The following is a 24,157-nucleotide window of genomic DNA, read 5'->3' as shown; positions in this document are numbered from 1 at the left end:
GTACTGGAGAACAGATGAGTGGATAAAGAAACTGTGGTACATCTACACAATGGAATACTACACATTTATTAGGAAAAATGAAGTCATGACATTTGCTTATGCATGGATGAATATGGAGAGTATTATGCTGAATGAAACGAGTCAGAGGGAGAGAAACATATATGTGGCATATAAAAAGTACATAGTATTAATATCCAGACACAATAGAGATGAGGGCAAGGAGGACAAGTGCATGGTAGGAAGCTTGCCACAAATAGGAGACTGCAGTTGGGGCAGAGAAGGAATCACTATGACAAGGACAGTTGGAAAAAATTACTTTGTACTTGATCTGGATGCTAAAAGAGACAAATTGATATGCGTTATACCCCTTCAGTAACAATATTGCAAACCACTGTCTAAATGGAAAAAGAGAGAGAGAGAGAGAGAGAGAGAAGAAAAAAGTCTGCCATAGAGGCAAGCAGAGGAGAAGGCAGGGGAGAGGAAGGGAGGGAAACTGGTGACACGTGGCGAGAGATGTGCACTGGTGAAGGGTGTTGGACATTGTATGATTGAAACTCAATCAGAAACAACTTTGTAACTGTATCACATGGTGATTCAATTAAAGAATTTATTTATAAAAATAAAACTGAGGGCCCGGAGAGATAGCACAGCGGCGTTTGCCTTGCAAGCAGCCGATCCAGGACCAAAGGTGGTTGGTTCGAATCCCGGTGTCCCATATGGTCCCCCGTGCCTGCCAGGAGCGATTTCTGAGCAGACAGCCAGGAGTAACCCCTGAGCACCGCCGGGTGTGGCCCAAAAAACCAAAAAAAAAAAAAAAAAAAAAAAGCAAAGACTTCTCCTGAGTGTCCTGAGGAACTGAACAGCAGGGGAGGCTCTTGTTTCAGCAGGTTCCAGTCCAATTTCTGACATTGCACATGACACCCAGAGCACTGCCAGGAGTGATCCCTCAACACAGAACCAGCCCTGAGCACCGCTGGATATATCTCCAAAATCCAAAACCAAAAAACCCACCCACCTCCCATCAAATAGCAAACCTACCTCCAACCCACTCCCTGGCTCTGTCTCTGATCTCCAACCTTCACCTCCACCCTGTTTTGACACCCTGACACCCCAAAACTCCAGGGAATAGCAGTTGAGCAGGGATGGGGCACCAAGTGCCAAAGAAATACCTTTGAAAGGGGCTGGAGCGACAGCACAGTGGTAGGGTATCTGCCATGCACGCAGCCAACACAGGACAGACTCAGGTTCAATTCCCGGCATCCCATAAGGTCGCAGGAGCAATTTCTGAGTGCAGAGCCAGGAGCAATTTCTGAGTGCAGAGCCAGGAGCAATCCCTGAGCGCTGCCACCAGGTATGACCCAAAAACAAAACAAAAACACCTTTAAAGGGATATAAATGTGGCAGTGGGAAGTGGATAGGAGCCAAGCTGGACCAGAACACTGGACAAAACTCAAGAGGAAAAGGGCAATGCTGGGGGGCTGGGAAGGTGGCGCTACAGGTTAGGTGTCTGCCTTGCAAGCGGATGGACCGCGGTTCGATCCCCTGGTGTCCCATATGGTCCCCCAAGCCAGGGGTGATTTCTGAGCGCATAGCCAGGAGTAACCCCTGAGTGTCAAACGGGTGTGGCCCAAAAACCAAAAAAAAAAAAAAAAAAGGGCAATGCTGGAGGGAAAAGTGGGCAGTATGGGGGCCTGGGAGAAGGGCTAGAGGGCCCCCCTTTCCAAGAGAGTCCTTAGCACAGTCGGACTCTAGAAGCTCAGTGCCTTGCTGGCAGACATACCTGTAGGGCACACAATGCTTCACCTGCCAAGGATGCTTCTTTTTTTTTTTTTTTTTTTTTTTTGGTTCACACCCGGCAGTGCCCAGGGGTTACTCCTGGCTTCATGCTCAGAAATCGCTCCTGGCAGGCTCGGGGGACCATATGGGACGCCGGGATTCGAACCGATGACCTTCTGCATGAAAGGCAAACGCCTTACCCTCCATGCTATCTCTCCGGCCCCGGATGCTTCTTTTTTTATATTTTTATTTATTACTTTTTTTTTACCACTCAGACTGCATCCTCTCCCTCTACCCCTTCCAAAGGAAGGGAAGAGCGATCAACGGCAAAAGGCAGCCACAGAAGCCACACCTAGAGCCGGCTTCGCACTCAGGAGAGGATGCTCTGGCTCCTCCTCATGGCTTCGGGTGCTCTACACAATCAGGAAAACTTCTCTAGTCACATACTATAGAAATGATCCCTGAAAGTATTGTCTTGATGCTTCATTTTTATTTTATTTATTTATTTATTTTTGGTTTTTGGGCCATACCTGGCGGTGCTCAGGGGTTACTCCTGGATGTCTGCTCAGAAATAGCTCCTGGCAGGCACGGGGGACCATATGGGACACCGGGATTTGAACCAACCACCTTTGGTCCTGGATCGGCTGCTTGCAAGGCAAACACTGCTGTGCTATCCCTCCGGGCCCTTGATGCTTCATTTTTTAAGCAAAGAAGACTATTCGCTTAGCTCTGCCTGATGACAGGTTATGAGCAGTAGAGGCGAGAGGTGTCAGAGACTGGCTGCCCACTCCAGAGCCCCCAGCTACCACCCACCGCATCACCAACAACAAATCCAGAGGAGTGGAGCACAGAGCCCTCTGCTAGAGTCTATACCTAAAGCTGCTTCATAACCACCTCATTCTGGGGATCCCACGGTTCAGACTCCCAGTCCCCTGGACTCTCCAGCCCTGTATGAACAAGCCTCCCCTAGTGTCCAGCTCACCCACATTGAGGAACTAAGGTGGAGGCAAGGCTGAGAAGTGTGTGGGAGAGAAGCCACATCCATCCTGGGAATGATCTGTGCAGAGCCGGTGTTGAGTGGCCCAGTGCATCTTCCTTGGTGGTCTCCGGCTCCCTGCAAGGCTGGGAAATCAGCTCTGGGGTAATGAGCAAGTCTGCCAGAAAGAGGGTGAACCCTGGGGGTCTGTGTAGCAGTGCAACTCTCTCTCTCTCTCTCTCACTCACTCACTCACTCACTTTCTCATGGGAGAAGCAGCAGTCCCCCTCCCCCGCATACACACACAGGCTGTCCTTGCAAACGGACCCTGATGGCAGAGCTCTGAGCCCAGCCAGAGTCCAGGGTGCAAGTTTTGGCAGATCACCAGTCCCTCTGGACCTGTAGACAAGGCCACCCACAGGCTTGCTTCAGGAAAGAACTCACAAGTGTGGGCTGTGGAAAGTCACCCCAACCTCACAGTTCTGAGTCAGGGAACCCCAAGAGTCCAGTCTTCAGGAGGGCATCAGGAAATGTCCACAGTCCTGCTGGGTCCCTGCTCAACAGTTCTTCCAGCAGTGAAGCTCCATTAGTCACTATCAATTATTCATACCTGTCAAGGCCAGAACCAGGCAGGTAAAGGAGCAGCTGTCGTGGGGATCCACCCCCGGTCTGCCCCCCCCTGCCCCCCGCCAATGCATCCAACAGCTTCCTTGTAGTTGGGACCTGGCAGCTCAGTGAGGACTTCCCAAAAAACAAGGAACAGTGCAAGGACTTACTCAACAGCCTGGGAGCTGAGCAGGGCCATCCTGAGAGATTGCCTACTGGTAGACCCATTCCATCCATGGATGCCCTTTTCTCCAAAGAGGAAAACTGAGACTCTTAGAGGCTGTTAGAAAAGGCCCTAAAGGGCTAGAGGGTAGCACCACTGGTAGGATGCTTGTCTTGCATGTAGCCAAGAGGAGTTCAACCCCAGGAACCACATATGATTCACCAAACACAACCAGGAATGATCCCTGAGTGCAGAGCCAGGAATTAGATAAACACTGAGCACTGCCCAATAAAGCAAGGAAGGAAGGAAGGAAGGAAGGAAGGAAGGAAGGAAGGAAGGAAGGAAGGAAGGAAGGAAGGAAGGAAGAAGGAAGGAGGAAGGAAGAAGGAAGGAAGGAAGGAAGGAAGGAAGGAAGGAGAAGGAAGGAAGGAAGGAAGGAAGGAAGGAAGGAAGGAAGGAAGGAAGGAAGGAAGGAAGGAAGGAAGGAAGGAAGGAAGGAAGGAAGGAAGGAAGGAAGGAAGGAAGGAAGGAAGGAAGGAAGGAAGAAGATCCTGGAGACCAAGTCACAGGTGCTATCAGAGTTTCTTGCAGAAGCTGGGACAGAGGAAGCCCTGCGAGAGAGGACAGCCCCAGCTAGAACTGGGAGGCCTTTCCTAAGGGTCCTTCTGAATATTCTCCAGAATGGGTTCCCTGGGACCCAAGATGCAACGGAGAATCCCTCAGCTCTAATACTAATACCTCAACTCTGCAAGAAGAAAACTAGATGGTCAACCCTGGTCTCCAGAACAATCTTCCTGTTTGGACAATGGTCTCCAGAATTGCTCTCAACTAGAGGCTGATGTTGACACCCCCAGCTCTCCCCAGTGAGAACATCAGACCCTCAGGTTCACCAACAGTCTGCTCTACCTGCTCTCTTCTCACCTTCACTTTGCTCCCCCACTCTGGTCTGGCACACTGGGAAGGCAGGCAGCAAACCCTATATATGAAGGTGCAGAGACTCCAATGTTTCCCAGCAGTCTCTGCAGAGCCTGCCTGTGGCCATTACTCACTTTGGAGGATAGTCCTCGCTGATTAATCAATGTGTAGATGCCTTTCTGTTGGGGTGAGTGCTTGGTTCAGCCTCTTCTGAGTACAGGATAACACAGGAGCATAGACTGTTTCTGAGATGGGTGAGGGAGCCTAGTGGGGACAGCAGGTGGGCATATGGCATCACTGAGAGGAGCTGGGTGGGCTCTGGACTCCCCCTTCTGTGCTCAGGCAGAGGACTCTGCACTCCACACAGGGAGCCTGGACTGACCCACTCACCACCAAGTAAGGAGCATCCCAAGAGGAAACTGGCACTTGTGTCCTTAGCGCAGTAAGACGTACATACAATGACCAAGAAAGATTCATATTTGGGGGAGCTCAGAGGAGAAACAGGAAGAAGAGGAACAGAGCTTTCCCAACCCCTACACTGGGTCTCCAGAATCTGGAAACACAGGCCCAACCCAATAAAAATGAATCAAGGGGCTGGAGAGATAGCATGGAGGTAAGGCATTTGTCTTTCATGCTGAAGGTCATTGATTCAAATCCCAGCATCCCATATGGTCCCCCGAGCCTGCCAGGAGCAATTTCTGAGCATAGAGCCAGGAGTAACCCCTGAGCGCGGCCGGGTGTGACCCAAAATCCAAATAAATAAATAAATAAATAAATAAATAAATAAATAAAAAATGAATCAAAGCAGGAAGAAGGAGCTGCACCCCTGCAGGCACCCAGCCCTTCCCACCATATTCCTCAACCTTCCCCCACTGAGGCCCCAGGCCATGGACACTTCTTCCTGCTCACCAGGGTGTGGTTCAGTTCCAACCTTTTGCTTTACACTGGACATACCTGGATTCTCTGCTCATTCCCAGTCAACCATCCTAACCAGGCTGCCAGCTCAGCCCCAGCCTCACCTGGACCCCTGTCTCCACTTCCAAGGAGCACCCCACCAAAACCATCCCTCCTACCAGCCCAGGCTCGAGGTTGCATTTGAGCTCGTTGTGAGGTCTGGGGGATCAAGACTATTCTACAAAAGACACTGCAGCTCTGAATGTTTCAGACACCAAATTTGGAGGTCACAGCACAGTCCAGGACTGTGACCTCTACCCCCATCACCAGCCTCCCCAGCCAAGACGCTGCAAATAAAAATTATGTTCAAGGCCTCCTGGGAGGCCGGAGACATTGGTATTTTTATATGGATTTTGGAGTTTATCCCCCTCTTTGTACACAATCGAAAGGGGACCCAAGAAAGCACATATCGTGGCCACGGTCTCAAGGTACTGAGTCACGGTAGTGGAGCAACAAGGATTCAGAGATGACTTTCCACCTCTGCCTCTGAAACAGGAGCTGAGCTCACAGCTATGCCGGTCTCTGACCATGGTGCTGAATTCCAGTCACAGGCAGCCATAGCTTGCTGCTTCCCACAAAGGGACCACAGCTACTTGGAAGGTGCCACTTTGAGACTCAGGAAGGCATGCGGACCATCTTTGCAAGCAGAGTGCAAATACTAAATTCAACAAGAAGGAACATCTAGCACTGACCTCACCTCGTCTCATCTCTGTGAACCGGCCTCAGATGCTCATCCCAAGATCAGGAGCCCAGGTGTACTTTAGAGATGCCAGATCTACGAATGCAGAGAGCCCAGACTAGTCATCCTAAATGGGAAGCTTTCAGAAACCCCTACAGGGGAATGGTGTGAAAGAAATGCCAGAAAGGAAGCTGCTGAAAAGAAAGGCTAAAGGGAGAGTAGAGGGTTGCCCAGGCAACAGGAAACTACAAAGATGTGGGCTGACTAAGACATGACCAGGTCATGCCACGACCTTCCTGTGAGTCCATAGCCAAGTGGGGGTAGGGGGTGTCTCCATGGGTGTGCACTGCCTACTCCACTTCTGAGTAAGGAGGGGTATTGTTTTCCTGAATAACCCTGGAGACATCTAGAAAGACATTGGGATTGTGCTGATATAAACAAGCAAACAAAACACCTTAGTGGTTTCTGAAGCCCTGGCTGAAAGAGTCTAGAAGCTGCATTTTCTGCTTGGTCCCTGACTCTTTATTCTTCCGTGGCACTAAAGTCGATTTGCATGGATTGTTGGCAGGACAAAGATTCAGTCTCTATGCAGGGACGCTGACAAAGGAGCTATTAGCAGGAGATGCACTGTGCAAGCAACCTGGGTCTAAACAGGCGAGTGAGGGCTACAGAAATAGGACAAGGGTTAAAGCACTTGCCTCACAATCCCACCAATCATTTATCTGGTTTGAGGGGCTTTTGGGGGGAGCCACACCCAGTGCTCAGGGTTTACTCCTAGACCCTGTGCTCAGTGATTACTCCAGGAGTGATGTTGGGGGACCATATTTGTGCTGGGTATCAAATGTAGGTCAGCCGCATGCAAGGCAAGAGCTCTACTCAGAGTGCTATATCATTCTAGACTGCCATTCCAGTTTAATCACTACTGCTGAGTAGTCCCTGAGGGCCCTACACCACACAGTCCAGAAGCAAAATACCCCTGGGCCCTTGCACTAACCTGCAGGCCAGGGTGACTGACAACCCCCAGGAGAGGCCTTTGAGTGCTACCTAAGAGGCCCCCCAAAAGAAGGAAAAGTAAATGAGCAGATGGTAGTGGAGGCACCTGCATTCCTAATAACAGATTGACTCAGAACAGCATCTCATGATGCTGTCCTCAGAGTCGCCCCCTAGAGGAGACCCAGCCATGCCTCACATCCTCCCCCAATCCTCTCTTACATTCTTCCCCACCCTACATCCTTTGCCATTCATTAATGTGCATGTAGGGGAGGGGAGCTCGAATTGTTTGTCCTCACACTGAGGTACCCGGGAACATGCATGGGTCTGTTCACTCCACTCCCAGCCCTGTCCCAGATGTTCTTTCTCTTATGTGGAGTGGGGAGCTCACTCCATGTGGCTGTTGTCACTATCCCTGCATGTGTTGCCTGAACAGAAATTCCTCGTCGATCTATCAGTATGCAGGAGACTGAGGGCCTTTCTGACTTTCTGATTTATTTTTTTTAATGTAGCATTTCCTCCACTCAGGCTAGGAAACCCGAGGTTTCAATGCCTAGGTTTCAATGGACCTTTTGCAATCTGAAGGCAGACACTTGACAGAGTGTGATACCACACACACACACACACAAATACACACAAACTCATTCACATGCTCACACTCACAGACACACACTCACACATACACACACTCTTATACTCACACATTCTTACACACACGCTCTCACGTTCACACAGTTCTCATACACAAACATTCCCACAAACACATAAACCCTCACACACTCCAGACCATGAAGAATCTTTGTTTTTTTTGTTTGTTTTTTGTTTTTTTTTTGTTTTTCGGGCCACACCCGTTTGATGCTCAGGGGTTACTCCTGGCTAAGCACTCAGAAATTGCCCCTGGTTTGGGGGGACCATATGGGACACCGGGGGATCGAACCACGGTCCTTCCTTGGCTAGCACTTGCAAGGCAGACACCTTACTTCTAGCGCCACCTCGCCGGCCCCCAGACCATGAAGAATCTTCCACCACGGACAACAGCAACACAAAAGCTTCAGTTCACTGCCTCAAGGTCTAATGAAGAGGCTCCCTAGAGACCCTACTCCTGCCTCCGTATCTGAAACACAAAACCCCCAGCCTCTGAGCACTGCACCAGCTCCCTGCAGTCACTTCCAGTCCCGAGAGTGCGTCTCAGGAGCCACGTTTATGTTAGAGCAGCCTAGAGTGAAGAGGCACTGGGCCCATTTGATTGAGTGAGACAACGGTGCACTTAGCGCACATGTCAACCAGAAATGTGAGCTGCCGTCTGTGGTTTATGTGGGTGTCAAGGGGACCTAACACCTCCCGCTCACAGACATCCAGACAGTGCTGACAGCAGGGCCAATGAGAGGCCCCTAAGCTGTCCAAATGAGGGAAGGTCACCCTCCACCGGCCGCCACACGCCCTCCACAAAGCTCTGGTTGTTGTTCTGGAAACGTCTCTATGTCATTCTCGCCTCTCTGCCAGACTTTCATCTCCAAGCAAGAAAATGCTGCCTCCCCACAGACATGTCATCAGACCTGGTGCTGTTCCCAACTCTGCAGAGACAGTGTCACTTGTCAAGTCTGTCCCAGTCCAGCCCCTTGGATACATCTCAGATCATATCTGCCTCCTCGGGTTACTTCCCATAGGTCCCTTTACTAGCTGGGCTCTGGCAGGACCAGATGCTCAGATATCCCATAAGAAGGCCCAGGAGTGATTTCTTTAGCTCCTCCATGGCTCCTGGAAGTAGTGTACCTGCTATGCCCCACTGCAGATCTCAGAGCACTGAGTCTCTGCCAATGCTCATGACTGGTATGAGAATATTACTGATAAAATTTCCTTGATGAATATTTTGCCACACTCAGACCAAGAAGGGCCACCAGAGCAGATACTATTGCTTTGTCTTTATCATCAATGGAGTAGCAAAGTGCCTGCTGCGCAGTGGTTGGATGAATGTGTAAATGGATGGATGGGGAAATGAATAGATGAACAAATGGATGAATAGATAGATGGATGGGTAGATGGATTAATGGATGGGTGGATGATTAAAAAAATGGATGATGTGGATGGATGGATGGATGGATGGATGGATGGACAAATGTGTGATAAAATAAGTGGATGAATTGTTTGAATGGACAGGTGGGTGCATGGATAGATAAATAGATGAATGGTTCAATAAATGGATGGATAAAGAATGGCAGTGCCATACATGTGAGAGGCTGCAAGGTGAAGGGGCACTAGAATCTCATCCTGGCTTTAACACTGAGAGGAAGGAACAAGTGAGGTCACAGAATTTCCAGTACAGTTCCACTGTGGGTGCACTTGAAGAAGCACTTTGCTCAGTCATCCTGTGTAGTGGAAGGATATAGCATGTAGCATATAGCATCAGCAATTCCCCTATTGCTTCCCTCTCTACTCTCCTATCCACAGGGTGACCGAGCTGTAGCCGCCCTCCAAGCCTGTGCCCCATAGTCTCACTAACTCTCTCATCAAGCCCCTGCTTTAAATTCCCTCTGTATCCATAAATGCTGCCTCCAGAAAGTCTTAGGGAAGCAGAACTGATGAGGTGTCCCTGCTATCAGCTCCCATTTTCAGGTGGCAGCTGCCCCAGGGACAGGGTGCAATGGAATGGGGAAAGACACAGCTCCACATACTGAGCCAGAATCAGGTTAGGGCCTACCCAGAGCAGACTGGAGCTAAGCCAAGAGCGGGTGTGGTGAATGGGGAGACCACCAGAGTGCTCCCTCTCCCACCCAGAGTATAGCCTCAAGAGCCATTTCTTTTCATCATTTGTGTGTGGCACTCCCTCCCCCCCACACACACAACTATGAGCAGGGCAGAGAGGTGGCTGAGTGCAGCAAAGTCGCTGCTCGACCTTGGCACTGCCTGGGCTTGGGGCATACCAGAAATTGCCTCCCTGCTCAGCTCCTGTTAGGTGGTGTTCAGGTACATCCACATGACCCATACCCCCCAAAAGATGTTGCTGCAGAGACCCTGTTTGTGAGATTTCACTATTTTGTTTTGGGGGGTCATACCCGTGGTGCTTAATGCTCACTCAAGGCTCTGCACTCAGGGGTTACTCTACTGGCTTGGGGAACCCTATGGGATACCAAGGATCAAACCCGAGTTGGCCATGTGCAAGACAACTGGCCTCCCCAGCTCTCCTAGATTTCACTTTCTGAAAGGAATGGGTTTCTACTGTACCTCCATAACTGGGCAGATAGACCCAGAGCAAAGCTTGGCAGACAAACAGCTGAAGCTTAGGTCCTATGGACAGCAGGCTGGAGGGTGGGGTGTGTCACAGCATGGCCTGGACACCCCACTTGTTCTCTGAGACTGCTCATCTGTAAGCGGGCTCATGCTTCATCTGCATAAATACTCATGCACCCCCATCCTGGAGTCCCAGAGATCAGGGGAGGAGACTGGGGAGTACCCGGAGGGGGAAACAGCTCACTCTGCCTCTGCATGGCACTGCTGGCTGTGCTCAGGGCTCACTGAGCAGGGTTGCAGGAGGGAACCCAGGGAAAGGAGACTAGCTGCCAATCCCTGCCTCTGCTGGTGCACAAGATGATATGAGAGCCCCCCAACTGCTACTCGGAAGTGAATCAGTCTGATCCGGGGTGCAGGTGGCAGCTGTTCTGGGAGAAGCCTCAGAAATGTCCAAGCCCCACGGTCTGCCCTATCTCCAGAAGACCAGGACAGGCCCAAGGGCACACAAGTCAGAAGTGGCAATGGGGAGCTCTAACCCAGGCCATTTGCAGATGTTGGGGTTCCCTCCAGGGGGTGTCCACATCCACTCCTCTGCCTTCCTCACTTCTTGGATCTTGGAACCTCTGGGGTTCAGTCTATACACCCAGAGAAGCTAAGAGACTCCTGCTTCTCTGCAGTGATAGGGCCCTCAGCATTTATCCTGGGTCCCCAAAGCTTCTCCACTGCAGACCTATTGGATTGGGGCCTGATTCCACCTGGAGGGCTCAGATCCCTGAGGTAGCCAGTACAATTTCCAGCATCACAACTAATCAGATTTCTCCCTGGGACTCCCTCATCTCCTGCTGAGCAGAACCAATCTACAGCCGGGACTGCATCTCTCCTGCAGTCTCATCTCTCCTCCCAAGGAGGCTCCATCTGGGAGAGGGGCCTCGCCCTTGCCCTCAATGAACCCAACCCTTTCTGCCATCACCAATCACTGGCCTCGGGTTTTACCCCAAAATGGCTTCTAGTGCCAAGACTGACTCTCAGCCCAACGCCAGCTCCCCCCCTCCCATGCCACAACATCCAGGGCCAGACAGATGGTGGTGCTCCTCCCCCACCTCCGCTGCACATATGCGCTCACACATGTATGCTCGAAGGTATACTTGCACAAACACACACACTGCAGTTGGCCAGACTAGACTCCGCCCTGTTTCACACAGCTGAGCAGGAAGCTAGTCAGGGGTCCTCTCCTTGCTTCTTCTCTTTCCTCCTTGCCCATTCAAACCAAGCAGCCCTGACCCCCAGCTGAGCTGAAGAAGCACATTCAAGGTCGGTTCTTGCCTGGGAAAGGCTGCAGGACCTCACTTCTCAGTCACTATTTTTATGGTCTGAAAAGGGTTAAGCTCCTCCCCGCCTGGCCAAGCTCCTCATTCGCTTTTCCATTCAGTCATTTCTATTTTCCATCTCCCTGGAGCCAGGCTCAGAGTTACAACTGCTTACACTTGAGATTAAGATGCGTGGAATAATAATGGGCATGTTTTGCCTCTAATTGCAATATTCCCTAATTGCTAAATTCCAGAGTTGAACCAGACATAACCCAGTTATGGGAAGCTCTAGCAGGGTTCTCCATTGCCTGCCTATAGACATGTCCCGGCCAGGAGCCCCTGGTCCTCACAAATTATCTGGGCAGCCCCAACAACTCTCTGCCCTTCTGCTCTTCAGATGGACATCCTTGGGCATCCGAGCTTCTTCACAGAGGAAGGGAGGAAGTTTCAGGCCTGAGGAATTTTCAGCAATCAGACGTTGGGCCCAATGGGCACTCCCCCCTCCAGCTAGCCCTCCTGTGGGGTGACCGGGAGAGAAGTAATATTGGGGACTCCTTCCGTAGCTGAAAGGACATGGTGCTTTGAGCTCCCTTTCATCTCAGCAGAAGAGGAAGTGGAAGAAAGGGGAGGAGCAAGGTTCAGAGGGTGTCTGGGCTCCAGCCAGCCCTGCCTCAGGGCTCAGTCCTGCAGGCATTGCACAGCCAGCTGGAATTTGCCAACCACTCAGAAGATTCAGTTCCTGCCTCTTCATGGAGCCCCCTTCAGCCTGCCCTGTGGCCCCAGTACACAGATATACCACCACTCATAGCCCCATTCACTCAAATGTACAGACACACACACACACACACACACACACACACACACCTGCACATGTGGGCATCCATAGGTTCACACACATAAACACATAAACTCTCCCTCTTTCTCTCTCTCCCTCTCTCTCTCTCTCTCTCTCTCTCTCTCTCTCTCTCACACACACACACACACACACACACACACACACACACACACACACACATCTGTTTTGGGCTCAGAGAGAGCCTTTCATGACCCAGGCAGGAGGCAGCAGCGCCTCACCTAGCCAGAGGCTGCAGAGGCTGGGCAGAGTCAGTCCAGGGAACCCCATCATTTGCTTTGCTCCCCCCATGTGGCTCCGCTTTTTGAGACACTACTGAGATGGGGTATTTGCCTTGCAGCTGGTAGGCCTAGATTTGATTTTGGCACCATATATAGTTCCTAGAGCTCACCAAGAGTGGCACCTGTGTACAGAACTAGAAGTGAGTCCTGAGTATTACCAGATGTGCACCCCACACAAACACACACACACACACACACACACACACACACACACACACACACAAAACCTTCATAGCAGGTTCCCCAGGGAAAACCCAGCCCCAGGGGCAGAGCTGATTCCTTCCCCTGCTCTTGCCCAATTTGGTTCTCAGCCCTTCTGCCCACCTGATGCTTCCACTCATGTCTCCACTTTGCAGCCATGTCAGTGCTGCTAGGGGCTGAGGAAGCCAAGGGATCAGCTGCCCTATTCAGAGCCACAGTGCTGGGCCAGTGCTGGGCCAAGTGTCTGTCCCAGCATCTGTCCCAGAATCTGTTCATGTGTCTATCATGGTATCTATCCTGTGTCTGTCCCGGTATCTGTCCCAGCATCTGTCCCTGTGTCTGTCCCGGTCTTGGTCCCTATAATTGTTATGGTGTCTGTTTGGTATCTGTCCAAGTGTCTGTCCCAGCATTTCTCCTATGCTTGTCCTTAAGCTGTAGACCTTTCTTCCCTTGTTGGTAAGATTTTGGGAGTGCCCAGTGTGCAGATGGGCAGCAGTAACTGACCCTTGGCAGAACAAACATTCTGGCTTGGCTCCTTCTTGGATATGAGGGTGAGAGCTGCTGGCACCCGGGAGCAGGGTCCTGAGTCCCCACACTGAGAAGTCAGGGGGGGGGCTCTTGTGCAAACGGCAGGGAATGTTCTCTCCCTTACCCATTCTGGGCACTGTTCAGCAGAACCAGAAATTCAAGGCTCACAGCTGCTTGAACAACCCACCTGGCACTCAGGCAAGGAGCGAGGAGCTCTGATCTTGTTAGGGGAATCGGGGGGAATTCTAGAAGGTATGATGGAGAGAAGGTGCTGAAGTTTTGTAAGGGAGAAGTGGGGGAGTTTTGTGCTTCCTCAGGGTCCTTGCATGCCGTGTCTCAGTGGAATCAGTCCATGCTGAGTATGGCATATTTGTAGGGAACACAGCTGGGAGACAGGCTGCTCCTCTGCAGGTCAGTCCCCCACTGTCGAGCAGGTCCTGCCAGGCCTGGCTACAGTCTTGAACCAGCAGTACCAGGATGGCAGCCTGAGCTGGCCAGGGCCAACCTTCTCAGAGGAAACACAGCACATCATGCTCGAGACTGCCTGGCAATGGGAGAGTCGAGCTCAGCCAGCAGCTCCTGCAATGGGAGATACGGGCTGGAAGCAGAACAACATTCCATGGTTGGTGTCACACACCACACACATGAGGCACCACGCCACGCCACACACTCAGCCAGCTCTCACTTGGGACTGGCCAGCCCTGAGCTCCAATCTGCAGGCCACAAGGCTGAGACACAGTTTGGTTAAGTTGCCAAGAGACAGAGTGAGGGGCAGACTGGGGTAAATGCTAGAACAACAGTGACAGTCACTACATAGCTTCTTAGAAGTTGCCCCCCACACAACGCTGACCCCCACAGGCATCTGTGGGCCCTGATGCAGCCCCGTGGCTTCTCAGTTAAGTGTGATGTGCAGTGACTAATCACCAAGGATTTAGACATGCATCCACCCAGTGGGCAGCATTAATGGTTGTCCTCTATTTATTACGTTTTATGGTTTCATTAACAACGCAGTTAGTATACACACAGTATATTCACTTCCCCCCTTGACACGTGCAGCCTGACATTGGGAGTCAGAGATCTGAACCCTTATCCTTGGCTTTGCTTCTAACCCCTGGGGATTTCTCCCTGTTTTAGAGCTAAAACTCTCCAGCTCAACCCCTCCCACACTCTCAGAGCACCCGGCAAACCTTTCTCACTCTCACAACTACATGACCTCTGCCAGCAGGTTTGATTCCATATCACGAGGGCGGGCAGGAACCATTTCTGTTTTATTCCCAAATTCCACAGCCAAGCATAGCTTTCCCACCCAAAACTCACAACTGAGTACGAGCACAGACTGGTGCCCAGAGGAGACCAGAAAGTGGCCGAGCAGCACAGAATGCCAACTCAGCCACAGAGGCCTCACGAGAGGCTGAACCCACACCTAGAAGAAACGAAGTCATACACGCCGTCACTAGAGGATGTGGCTGCCACCCTGGGTGGGAACTGTTCTCACTCATATGCGGTGCTCTCAGCTCAGCATTTCTGGGAAGCAGCTCCTGACACCAGGTACTGTGCTGGGAGGTTTCTATCATAATTGCTTCCCTGCACCCAGAAAACACCTCCAGCAGGGTGGTTCAAGAGAAGTAAACCCATTTCCAACCAGAACCAGATCAGGAAACTTTAAAGAGCAAGTGCCAAGGGTGGGGAGCAGCATCCTCCACAGAGGGGTCAGACTGCCTTCCAGAGCCTTCCAACCTCCCAGCCCCCAGCTGCCCTCAGCGGCTCCAGAAGAGGGCTGGGCTGACTGCCAGAGGAAGAAAGACAAAGCACAGCGCTGGACTTGGTAGAGGCAGAGGAGGCCAGGCCTGCCTGGGGCTAGGGACTATGAGGCCTAAGGAGCCGGGTCTGCCCTTCCAGCATCTCCCCCAATACCAAGGTCCTTGCCAGGAAGCTGCCTGAGGTCCAGCCGCAGCCCAGGAGTGTCTCCCAGTGCTCCCCTCCCCAGATCTCAGTCGTGACTGGGAGAGCCAGTCCCATGCCAGCACCCCAGCTGCAGCTGACCGGAAATACCAGCTACTCATCGGAGATAGCAGAGGTGCTCAATCCCAGAGATTCCCCCAGAAGAGCCAGCTCAGGGCATCCTGGGTGCAAGTAGGGGGTGCAGGGCGGAGCCAGGTGAGGAGCAGGGCCACAGGGATAGACAGGGCCCCTTGATGCTGACTCAGCCTCGCTGGCTCTGCCTCAGTCTCTGCACTGGGCATCTTGTTCCCACCTGCCAGTGCCTGCCTCAGGGTGATGGACCAGCTCCTGGCCCATCTTGGGTCCAAGCAGGGGAAGAATGGCCAAAGGCTCCCAATTCTCACTAAGGTGGGGCAGTTATTATACCCCGAGGCAGTCTTCAGCTCCTCCTCAGCCCCCACCTCTGTCCTTCATGCCGCTGGGCCAGGCCTCCGCTGCCCTTGGCGCGCGCACACACACACCCCTTCTATCCAACAAGAAAGGGGTGCTGTGGGGTGCGGCCAGCTCTGAGGGGCCGCACCAGGGGCTAGGGGTGTCCTAGAGGCACCTGTGGAATGAGGTTTGAGAGATAGGCAAGATGGAAAGAAGAGGTGTTGGAGGGGGGATAGAGAAGAGGCCTTCTAAGTTTAAAATAAAATAGGGGGGAAACCGCAGTCAGAAAGGTGGATTCCGGGGTGCAGAGAGTGGAGTGCTCTGGGTGTGCGGGGCCAAGTGGGGGGAGACCAGAGCGGGGCCTGGTCGTGCTGAGTCATGAACTTTAGAGAGAAAAGGGTATGGAGGAAGGGGGCCCCCCGACCCTCCTGTCAGTCCGGGTTCCCCTGGACTCCCCAGCTTCCCCCTAACTCGGGGTCTCTGGCGACACTCCGCCCTCCACTGCGGCGTCGGGTCAGGGGTCCAATTCTTGCGGGAGGTAGGGGGAATGCGGGTAGGGGGGATCCGGAGCTCGGCGCGGCAGGAGGGAACCTTCCTTGCTCCCCCACCCCAACCCCCAGTAAACTAGGAGCGGGTTGCAGACACAAGACGCAGCTTGAAGACGGGGCGTGAGTCGGGGGGCGCAGAGGGGCACACCCAGCCTGAGACTCCATCGCCCCTTTCCTGGGACGCGCCCGGGACTCCCAACTTCCAACCCCACCGGCCTTGGGCGCCTCTCCATCCCGATCCCCCCCAAATAAAATAAAACAAAATAAAATAAAATAAAATCCCGCTTTTGGGGGGGAGAAACTTTGGGGGTTCCCCCGGTGTGGACTTACCGGGTAGCGAGCCCGAAAGAAACAGGGAGGTCCGGGTGGGCAGGAAAGGGGCGACGGGCGAGTGGAGCGCGCGTAGCCCGGACTCCCCGTTGCGCGCCGGGTCCCCCCCAACTCGCTCCAAGTGTCTTTGCCGCAAGACTCCGGGGCGGACGGCGTCGCGGCGAGGGCGGGGGACGCGCTGCAGCGCGGGGAGTGGGGTGGGAGGGGCGCCCCAAGAGGAGCCGCCGTACCTGCCCCGCCGCGCCGCGCCCCCCGCGCGCGCTCAAGGTCACGGCCGCGGGGCGCGAGTTGGCACCGAGCCCCCTCCTCGCCGTCCACACCGGGACGGGCAGCTCGGCTCAGCTCGGGGTCCCCCGACCCAGGACCGGCTCCTTTTCCATCCCCAGTCCCCCAGGGGCCACTTTGCCAGCCTAGAGAGCCCCCCCACCCAGCCTGCGGGTTCTGGGGGGCTGCCAGACCTAGGGGCGGGCAGCGGGAGGCGGAGAAGCGACGGGAAAACTCGCACGTATTGAACCGACCCACGGCAGAGTTTTCCTCCCCGGCCAGGACGCCGCCTGCCTGCTCGAGACGGTCCCCGAAGGTGGGTTCCTGGGACAGCGGCGGCCGGGGAGCCGCAGGAAAGTGGGGCACGGAGGAAGAGCGAGCCCAGGGCGGAGGAACGGGGCCAGGACGTGCCCGGCACTGCGGCACCCGCCCACCCCACCGCCAGCGCTCCCTCGGGCGTGTCGCCGCTCGATGCGCATTTGTCAGGGGAGCCGGGAAGGGAAGGCAAAGGAAGGGAAGGGAAAGGAAGGAAAGGGGGGCGGGATCCGGGGGGATGCGGGGAGGACTGGGAGGATGCGAGGAGGACCGGGGCTTCAGGCGTGGGGGGATCAGGAGGAGCAGCTGCAGGTTCCCCCACAGCCCTGGGCTTGCCATGGCAGGCAGACCGCGAAGACAGGGCCCGGAGGCTGTCCCCAAAGTAAAGAGGGCAGTGGCTGCCGCCTAGGTGCATCTTGTAAAAGAGGGGTGTGTGTGTGTGTGTGTGTGTGTGTGTGTGTGTGTGTGTGTGTGTGTGTGTGTGTGTGTGTGTGTGTGCGTGCGCTGCAGAACCAAGGGGGGTTCATGGGAGCTGTTGCTGTGTCCATACCTAGCAGGATACAACGGCAGCAGCAGAAGTGGGGCCCCACATCTGGCACATCTGGTACAGGCAGGATGAAATAGGGCCCCAAAGTGGAGACACCATCCCTGAGACGCCTGCGCCCCCGGAACTGCTGCTACCCACCCCTCCACCATACCCTCTTCTCTCCTTCCCTGCTCCCCACACTGATGGGAAACCAGGTCTGAGGCCTGCAGCCTCCTCACATAGCGCCCAGCCCCTCACTCAGGCCCTTCCTCTGGGCACTGGGCCTCAGCCCGCCCAGACCACAGCGTGTCGATGCTGTCATCAATCTGGGTCAATGAAAATTGTGGTCCCTGAGCCTCGCTGTCATGTGCTCCTTCAAAAAAAAAAAAAAAAAAAATCCATCAGCCCACTTGGCCTGGGTTATAAAGCTCTAGAGCAGACCAGGGCGGGGCGGGGCGAAGGGCTGGGCAAGGAGAGGAGGGAGGAGACAGCCTGGTACCCAAGACCCTGCCCTCCTCAGCTGGCTTCAGCTGGGCTTCCCAGTACAGTGCTCAGCAGCCTCCCTCTGCCCCCTCCAGTCGTCTTGGGGAAAAGCAGCCTGGCCTAGAGCACTCAGGGAGCCTCTGAGCCCCTGGACACCACAGTCTCCTCAGCCTAACCAGCAGCTTCTCCATTCTCTGTTTTCCCAGGAGAGTGGAGAGTTCTCCTGTGTGTCCTCAAGTGGTTTTCTAATTTCTGCAAAGCATAGAGAGCTGGGGTGGGGAGAAGGGTATCCTGCTTTCTCTTCACATACCTACAATGCACACCAGTAAACTGGAGTTCTGCCCCCTCATTACTCTTCACCTAAGTATCCTATTGCTTCGGATGAGCAGCAATGGTTAAACGCTCCACCTGCCTCGCTGGTGGGCACAGAATTTTGTGTTGTTATTGTGTGTGTACATGTGTGCGAGGGGCTCCCAATTATGTATGCATTGTGTGTAAGTTTATGTGTGTGCATGCGTGGGGCTCTTAAATGTGGGGAGAGCACTCCCAAGAGACCTGGGGACCCAGCACCAGACCAACATGCTATCCCATGATACAGTGCTACAGGGATACGAGCTCTGACATCAAGCTCAGAGCTCAGAACATGCAAGATATGAGCTCAAAGACACGAACCTTGACTTCGACCAGAAAATGAGTGTTGTTCTTTTCCAGACCACACCCAGAAGTACTCTGGGCTACTCCTGGCTCTGTGCTCAGGGATCATTCCTGACAAACTTGGGGGACCATACATATGAGGTGTCAGGGATTGAACCCTGGTTGTATGCATACAAACCTAATGCCCACTGTACTACATCTCCATTTATAAACAGTAGCTAGTTTTGTAAGACTTATGACAATTCTTATTATAAAAGATTTCGGTTTTCTCCTTCTGGTCTGATTTTATGAACATACCAAGCCTGAGTGGATTTGAAGTTTTGTTTTAAATTCTCTATTTTCTACTAGAAGACACTTAACTGTCAGGTAGCCCATAAACAATTTTATGTTAAGTTATCAGGTGGGACCAAAAACTCAAAACATGAGCAAGGTGAAATAGCAGATAGAACCCAAAAGTATTATTAAATTCTAATTTAAAATAAAAGCCTAGTCTCCACAAAACAAGTGAAGGCTGACTCCTCAGGAAATGAACAGTATGGACTCTAATGATTTCTTCTCCTTGAAATGAACAGAAAAATGAAATTAATGAGATGCCTCCAAGTGCTGAGGCTTGTAGTTCGCAAGCAGGAGGCCTGGCTCTCCTTCCTGGTACCATATGATCCCCAGAGCACTGCTGAGGAGCAACCATTGAGCATCAAGCCGGGAGGAACCTTTGAGCAGTACAGACTGTGGATGACTCCACTCCCACATCTGCTCTCCCCAAAAATGAAAACTGAAGTCAAATAAGACAAATAGAACAAAAGAAGTGGAGACAGAGGAGAGGTGCTATGGCTCTACAGGACCAGAAAGAACATTTTATAAGTTTTCAGTGCCACAGCTGGTCTAGAGAAGGAATTATGTTGAAAACAGACTGTTGTTGTTGTTGTTGTTGTGCTTTGAATCACAACAGTAATACACAGGGTTCATGGCTTACTTTTGACTCTGTGCTCAGGGATCACTCATGGTGGTATTCGGACAAATTTATGGGGTGCCAGGGCAATCTCTGCTGTACTATCTCTTGGATGCTAACGTGTGTGTGTGTGTGTGTGTGTGTGTGTGTGTGTGTGTGTGTGTGTCTGGAAAGGGACCACCCTGTCAGAGCTAGGATGAGAGCCATTGTCATTCATGCTGCTGGGGACCGTGAGACACAGTGGTGCCAGGCCTGGAACTCAGAGCATCTAAAATGCTGGGCACATGCTTTGTCACCAGGCTTATTCACAGATTTTTATCCTATCCCAGGAACTAGTGATAGTACAGGGAATTTACCTTTTCACATTCTCCTACCTCCCAACTTGTTTCTTTTCTTTTTGTTTATTAATATCTTTATTTAAGCACTGTGGTTACAAACATATTTGTAGTTGGGTTTCAGTCATTAAAAAAGTACACCCCAGGACCAGAGCAATAGAGCATTTGCCTTGCATACAGCTGACCTGGGACAGACCCAGGTTCAATCCCCGGCATCTCATATGGTCCTCCAAGCCTGCCAGGAGAATTTCTGAGCAAAGAACCAGGAGTAACCTCAGCTCATTGCCAGGTGTGTCCCCCCAATGGAACCTTTCCACCACCAATGCTCCCCATCTCTCTCCTCTTCCAGACATGCATTCTATTTCTCTCACTCACTACTGAAGCCTCATCCCCTCCCATTCTTCCTAGGTAACTTGATCTTACCTGCAAGACCCTGCCCATTTCCTGGGAGGGGTCTTGGAAAGGGTAGATAAGGCTTTGACCAGAGAAGATTGGGGTTTTTGCCCCTTTTGCCAGCATGGAGAAGTAGCAGGAGGCAAGATGGCTGAGGGACAGGTACACAGCAGGGCTGAATGTTTAAATAGGTTTACAATATAGGCCACACACGTGGGCCAGGGCAATAAAGATGTTATCTCTCTGGAAGCCTGCGTGTGAGTAAGACTTCTTCCTGCCCCTCTCATGAACCTGGGACCCGCCAGCAGAAAGGGGGTCACGGAGCCACGTGGCCGGGGCTGAAGGGCAAAGGAATCCACCAACATCCGAGCCCATCATAAGTAAGGGTTTAATGCAACAACTACCACTGTCTTGATAGTTGTTGGTGTAGTTATTTCTCTAACTGCACTCACCAATCTTTGTGGTAAGTTTCATATCATGGACTGGTCCTTTCAAGCCTCATCTCTATTGTCTCTGGTATTATTACCATACTATCTTTTATTTTTCTTATCCCACAGATGAGTGAGACTATTCTGTATCTCTCTCCGACTCATTTCATTCAGCATAATATTTTCCATGTCCATGACATTTCATGACTTCATTTTTCCTGACAGCTGCATAGTATTCCATTGTGTATATCTACCACAGTTACTTTAGTCACTCATCTGTTGTCCCACATTTGGGTTGTTTCCAAAGTCTGGCTATTGTAAATAGTGCTGCAATGAACATGGGTGTGCAAAGGGCATTTTTGTATTGTGTGTTTGTGTTCCTAAGATATATCCCTAGGAGTGGTATAGCTGGATCATATAGGAGCTCAATTTCCAGTGTTTTAAAAAATCTCTATATTGTTTTCCAAAGGCTGGACTAGACAGCATTCCCACCAGCAGTGAATGAGAGTTCCTTTCTCCCTACACTCCCGCCAGCATTGTTTGTTCTTGTTCTTTGTTTTATTTGTTTTTGTGTCACACCCTGTGACACTCAGGGGTTACTCCTAGCTATGTGCTCAGAAATATCTCCTGGCTTGGGGGACCATATGGGACACCAGGGGATTGAACTTTGGTCTGTCCTAGGTTAGTGCGTGAAAGGCAAACTTCCTACCACTTGCATCATTACTCCAGCTCGTTCTTGTTCTTTATAATGTGGGCCACGTTTTGTGGTGTGAGATGGTACCTCATAGTTGTTTTGATTTTCACCTCACTGATATTAGTGATGTGGAACATTTTTTCATGTGCTTTTGGCCATTTGCATTTCTTTGAGGAAGTGTCTGTTCATTCCTTCTCCCTATCTTTTGCTGGGTTTAGATATTTTTTTTGTTAAGTTCTATCAGTATCTTGTATATTTTCTATATTACCTCCTTATCTGATGGGTATTGGGTAAATAGTTTGTCCCATTCTGTGGGTGGCTTTTGTATTCTAGAAACTATTTCCTTTGAGGTGCAGAAGCTTCTCAGCTTAATATAGTCCTATCTGTTTATCTCCGCTTCCACTTGTTTGGACAGTGCTGTTTCCTCCTTGAAGATGCCTTTGGTCTCAAAGTCATGGTGTGTTCTTTTATATACCTTATGGTTCTGGGTCTGATATCAAGGTCTTTAATCCATTTGGATTTGACCTTCGTGCATAGTGTTAGATAGAGGTTTGAGTTCACTTTTTTGCATGTGACTGTTCACCTCAACTTATTTCAAAGTAAAAAACGGTATTTTGGCTTTGGGATCACACCTAATGGTGTTTGGGGGTTGCTCCCAACAGTGCTCCAGGGGACTATACAGTGCTCCAAAGGCTCGACCCTTGAGTCTCCTGCATGCAAAGCTTCAGTCTGTGTGCAGGCTTGCTGGACTGGAAATAATTTCTCAAATCAAAGGGAATTAATTTGTGGGTAGGATTAGGACATGGTCCTACAGGTACAAGAAGGCTGTGTTGGCCCCTGCACAGTTCACCTCCCCCGAAAGAACCACCATGACAATAAAAATATTTTGAGACCAGAGATGTTTACATTTTTTAAATTATTTTTTGAGGGAGCCACACCTACTATCCATTCAGGAATTACACCTGGGGAGGACTTAGGAGACCATATGAGATGCCAGAGATTGAACTTGGGTCAGCTTTGTACAAGGCAAACGTCTTCCTGTGGTGCTATTGCTCTGAGCTCTAGTTTCTTCCTCAATGAAGCACCATGGTTTGGTGTTACAGGTAAGTTCCTCTGAGCCTTAGTTTTCACTAAGTAGAAGAGAGGGTTGATTCTGCTTTATTCTACTCAGTGTCAAGACTATTTCTCAGGGCCAGAGAGATAGCACAGCGGTAAGGCGTTTGTCTTAGGTGCAGAAGGATGATGGTTCAAATCCCGGCATCCCATATGGACCCCCAAGCCTGCCAGGAGTGATTTCCGAGCATGGAGCCAGGAGTAACCCCTGAGCGCTGCCTGGTGTGACCCAAAAACCAACCCCCCCCAAAAAAGACTATTTCCCTTGCCCCATCACACTCCCCTTTAGTGAGTCCAAAACTGAGGAGACACTATATGCAGGGGAATGTTTGCTGCAAGGAAGTGGCTCTGAGTTGGGATCAGACATAGTGAGGACTGACAGCTATGGGACTGGAGATGAAATGCAAGTCATGGAAACATCTGGGCAATAAACCCTACCCAAATCATCTGCAAATTGAGGACAGCCCTAGGAATGCACCAGAGCTGCAGGAAGGAGACAGGAAGATGGGGGTGTATGTTCAGGACACCTGGGGAAGCAGCTAAGGGAGACAGCCTCAGACCTGGTGTCTCAGGCAAGCACAATCACAATCTTCTACTAGTCAGTTCTTCCTGCAAACAAATGTTATAGCCAACCATTTCACACACACACACACACACACACACACACACACACACACACACACACACACACAATTTCACATTCTCTCTCTCTCTCTCTCTCTCTCTCTCTCTCTCTCTCTCTCTCTCTCTCTCCCTCCCTCCCTCCCTCTCTCCTTCCCTCCCTCCCCCCCATACCTGGCAGTGCTAAGGGTTATTGCTGGCTCTGTGCTCAGAAGTTACTCCTGCCAGGCTCAGGGGACCATATGGGATGCCAAGGCTTGAACCTGGGTCAGCAGTGTGCAAGGCAAATGCCCTACTCACTGTGTTATTACTCCAGCTCCTAGGGAAATTTCTGGCTCTAGAAGGCCTCCCCATCTGCCCAGAGGTTCTGAGCTTGGTTAGAAGGGTCAATGGATCAATGAACTGGATGAACTGGAGCGATGGCACAGAGGGGAGGGCACTTGCATTGCAAGTAGCAGAGCTTAGTTTGACCCCAGCACCCCATACGGTCCACCAGTCCTGACAGAAATTATCCCTTAACAGGAGCCACGAGTAAGCCCAGAGCACACCCAGTGAAGCTCAAAACAAACAAAAAGGACAAACACCTGAAGCACAGCACTGTATGATAAAGCCACAGGAAACCCGGGGTCTGGTCTGGAAGAATGCCCAGTGGCCCATAGCCGCCAGTCCCTTTC

At 51.6% G+C, this 24,157-nt stretch overlaps 1 protein-coding gene and 1 non-coding gene across 3 annotated transcripts in view; both read right to left on the bottom strand.

Annotated features, from left to right (window-relative positions):
• Positions 1 to 17,301, bottom strand: part of SYT2 (synaptotagmin 2) — an 84,571-nt gene extending 67,270 nt beyond the window's left edge. Inside the window, exon 1 of one of the 2 annotated variants that reach the window (XM_049770655.1) lies at positions 17,227 to 17,301. The gene's annotated coding sequence lies outside the window, so the exon portion shown is untranslated. Of the gene's footprint in view, positions 1 to 17,166 lie in introns of both variants that reach the window. The other variant, XM_049770653.1, reaches the window with a different exon arrangement.
• On the bottom strand, positions 2,043 to 2,253 carry LOC126005450 (small nucleolar RNA U3). The gene has a single exon (XR_007494530.1). It is a non-coding gene; the product is annotated as a small nucleolar RNA U3 (small nucleolar RNA).
• Positions 17,302 to 24,157: the final 6,856 nt, after the last annotated feature.

This window comes from Suncus etruscus, chromosome 3 (genome assembly GCF_024139225.1).
Source record: "Suncus etruscus isolate mSunEtr1 chromosome 3, mSunEtr1.pri.cur, whole genome shotgun sequence".
Taxonomy (NCBI): Eukaryota; Metazoa; Chordata; class Mammalia; order Eulipotyphla; family Soricidae; genus Suncus; species Suncus etruscus.
Note: the sequence above shows the minus strand (reverse complement) of the source record. Positions and strands in the feature narration are given on the sequence as shown.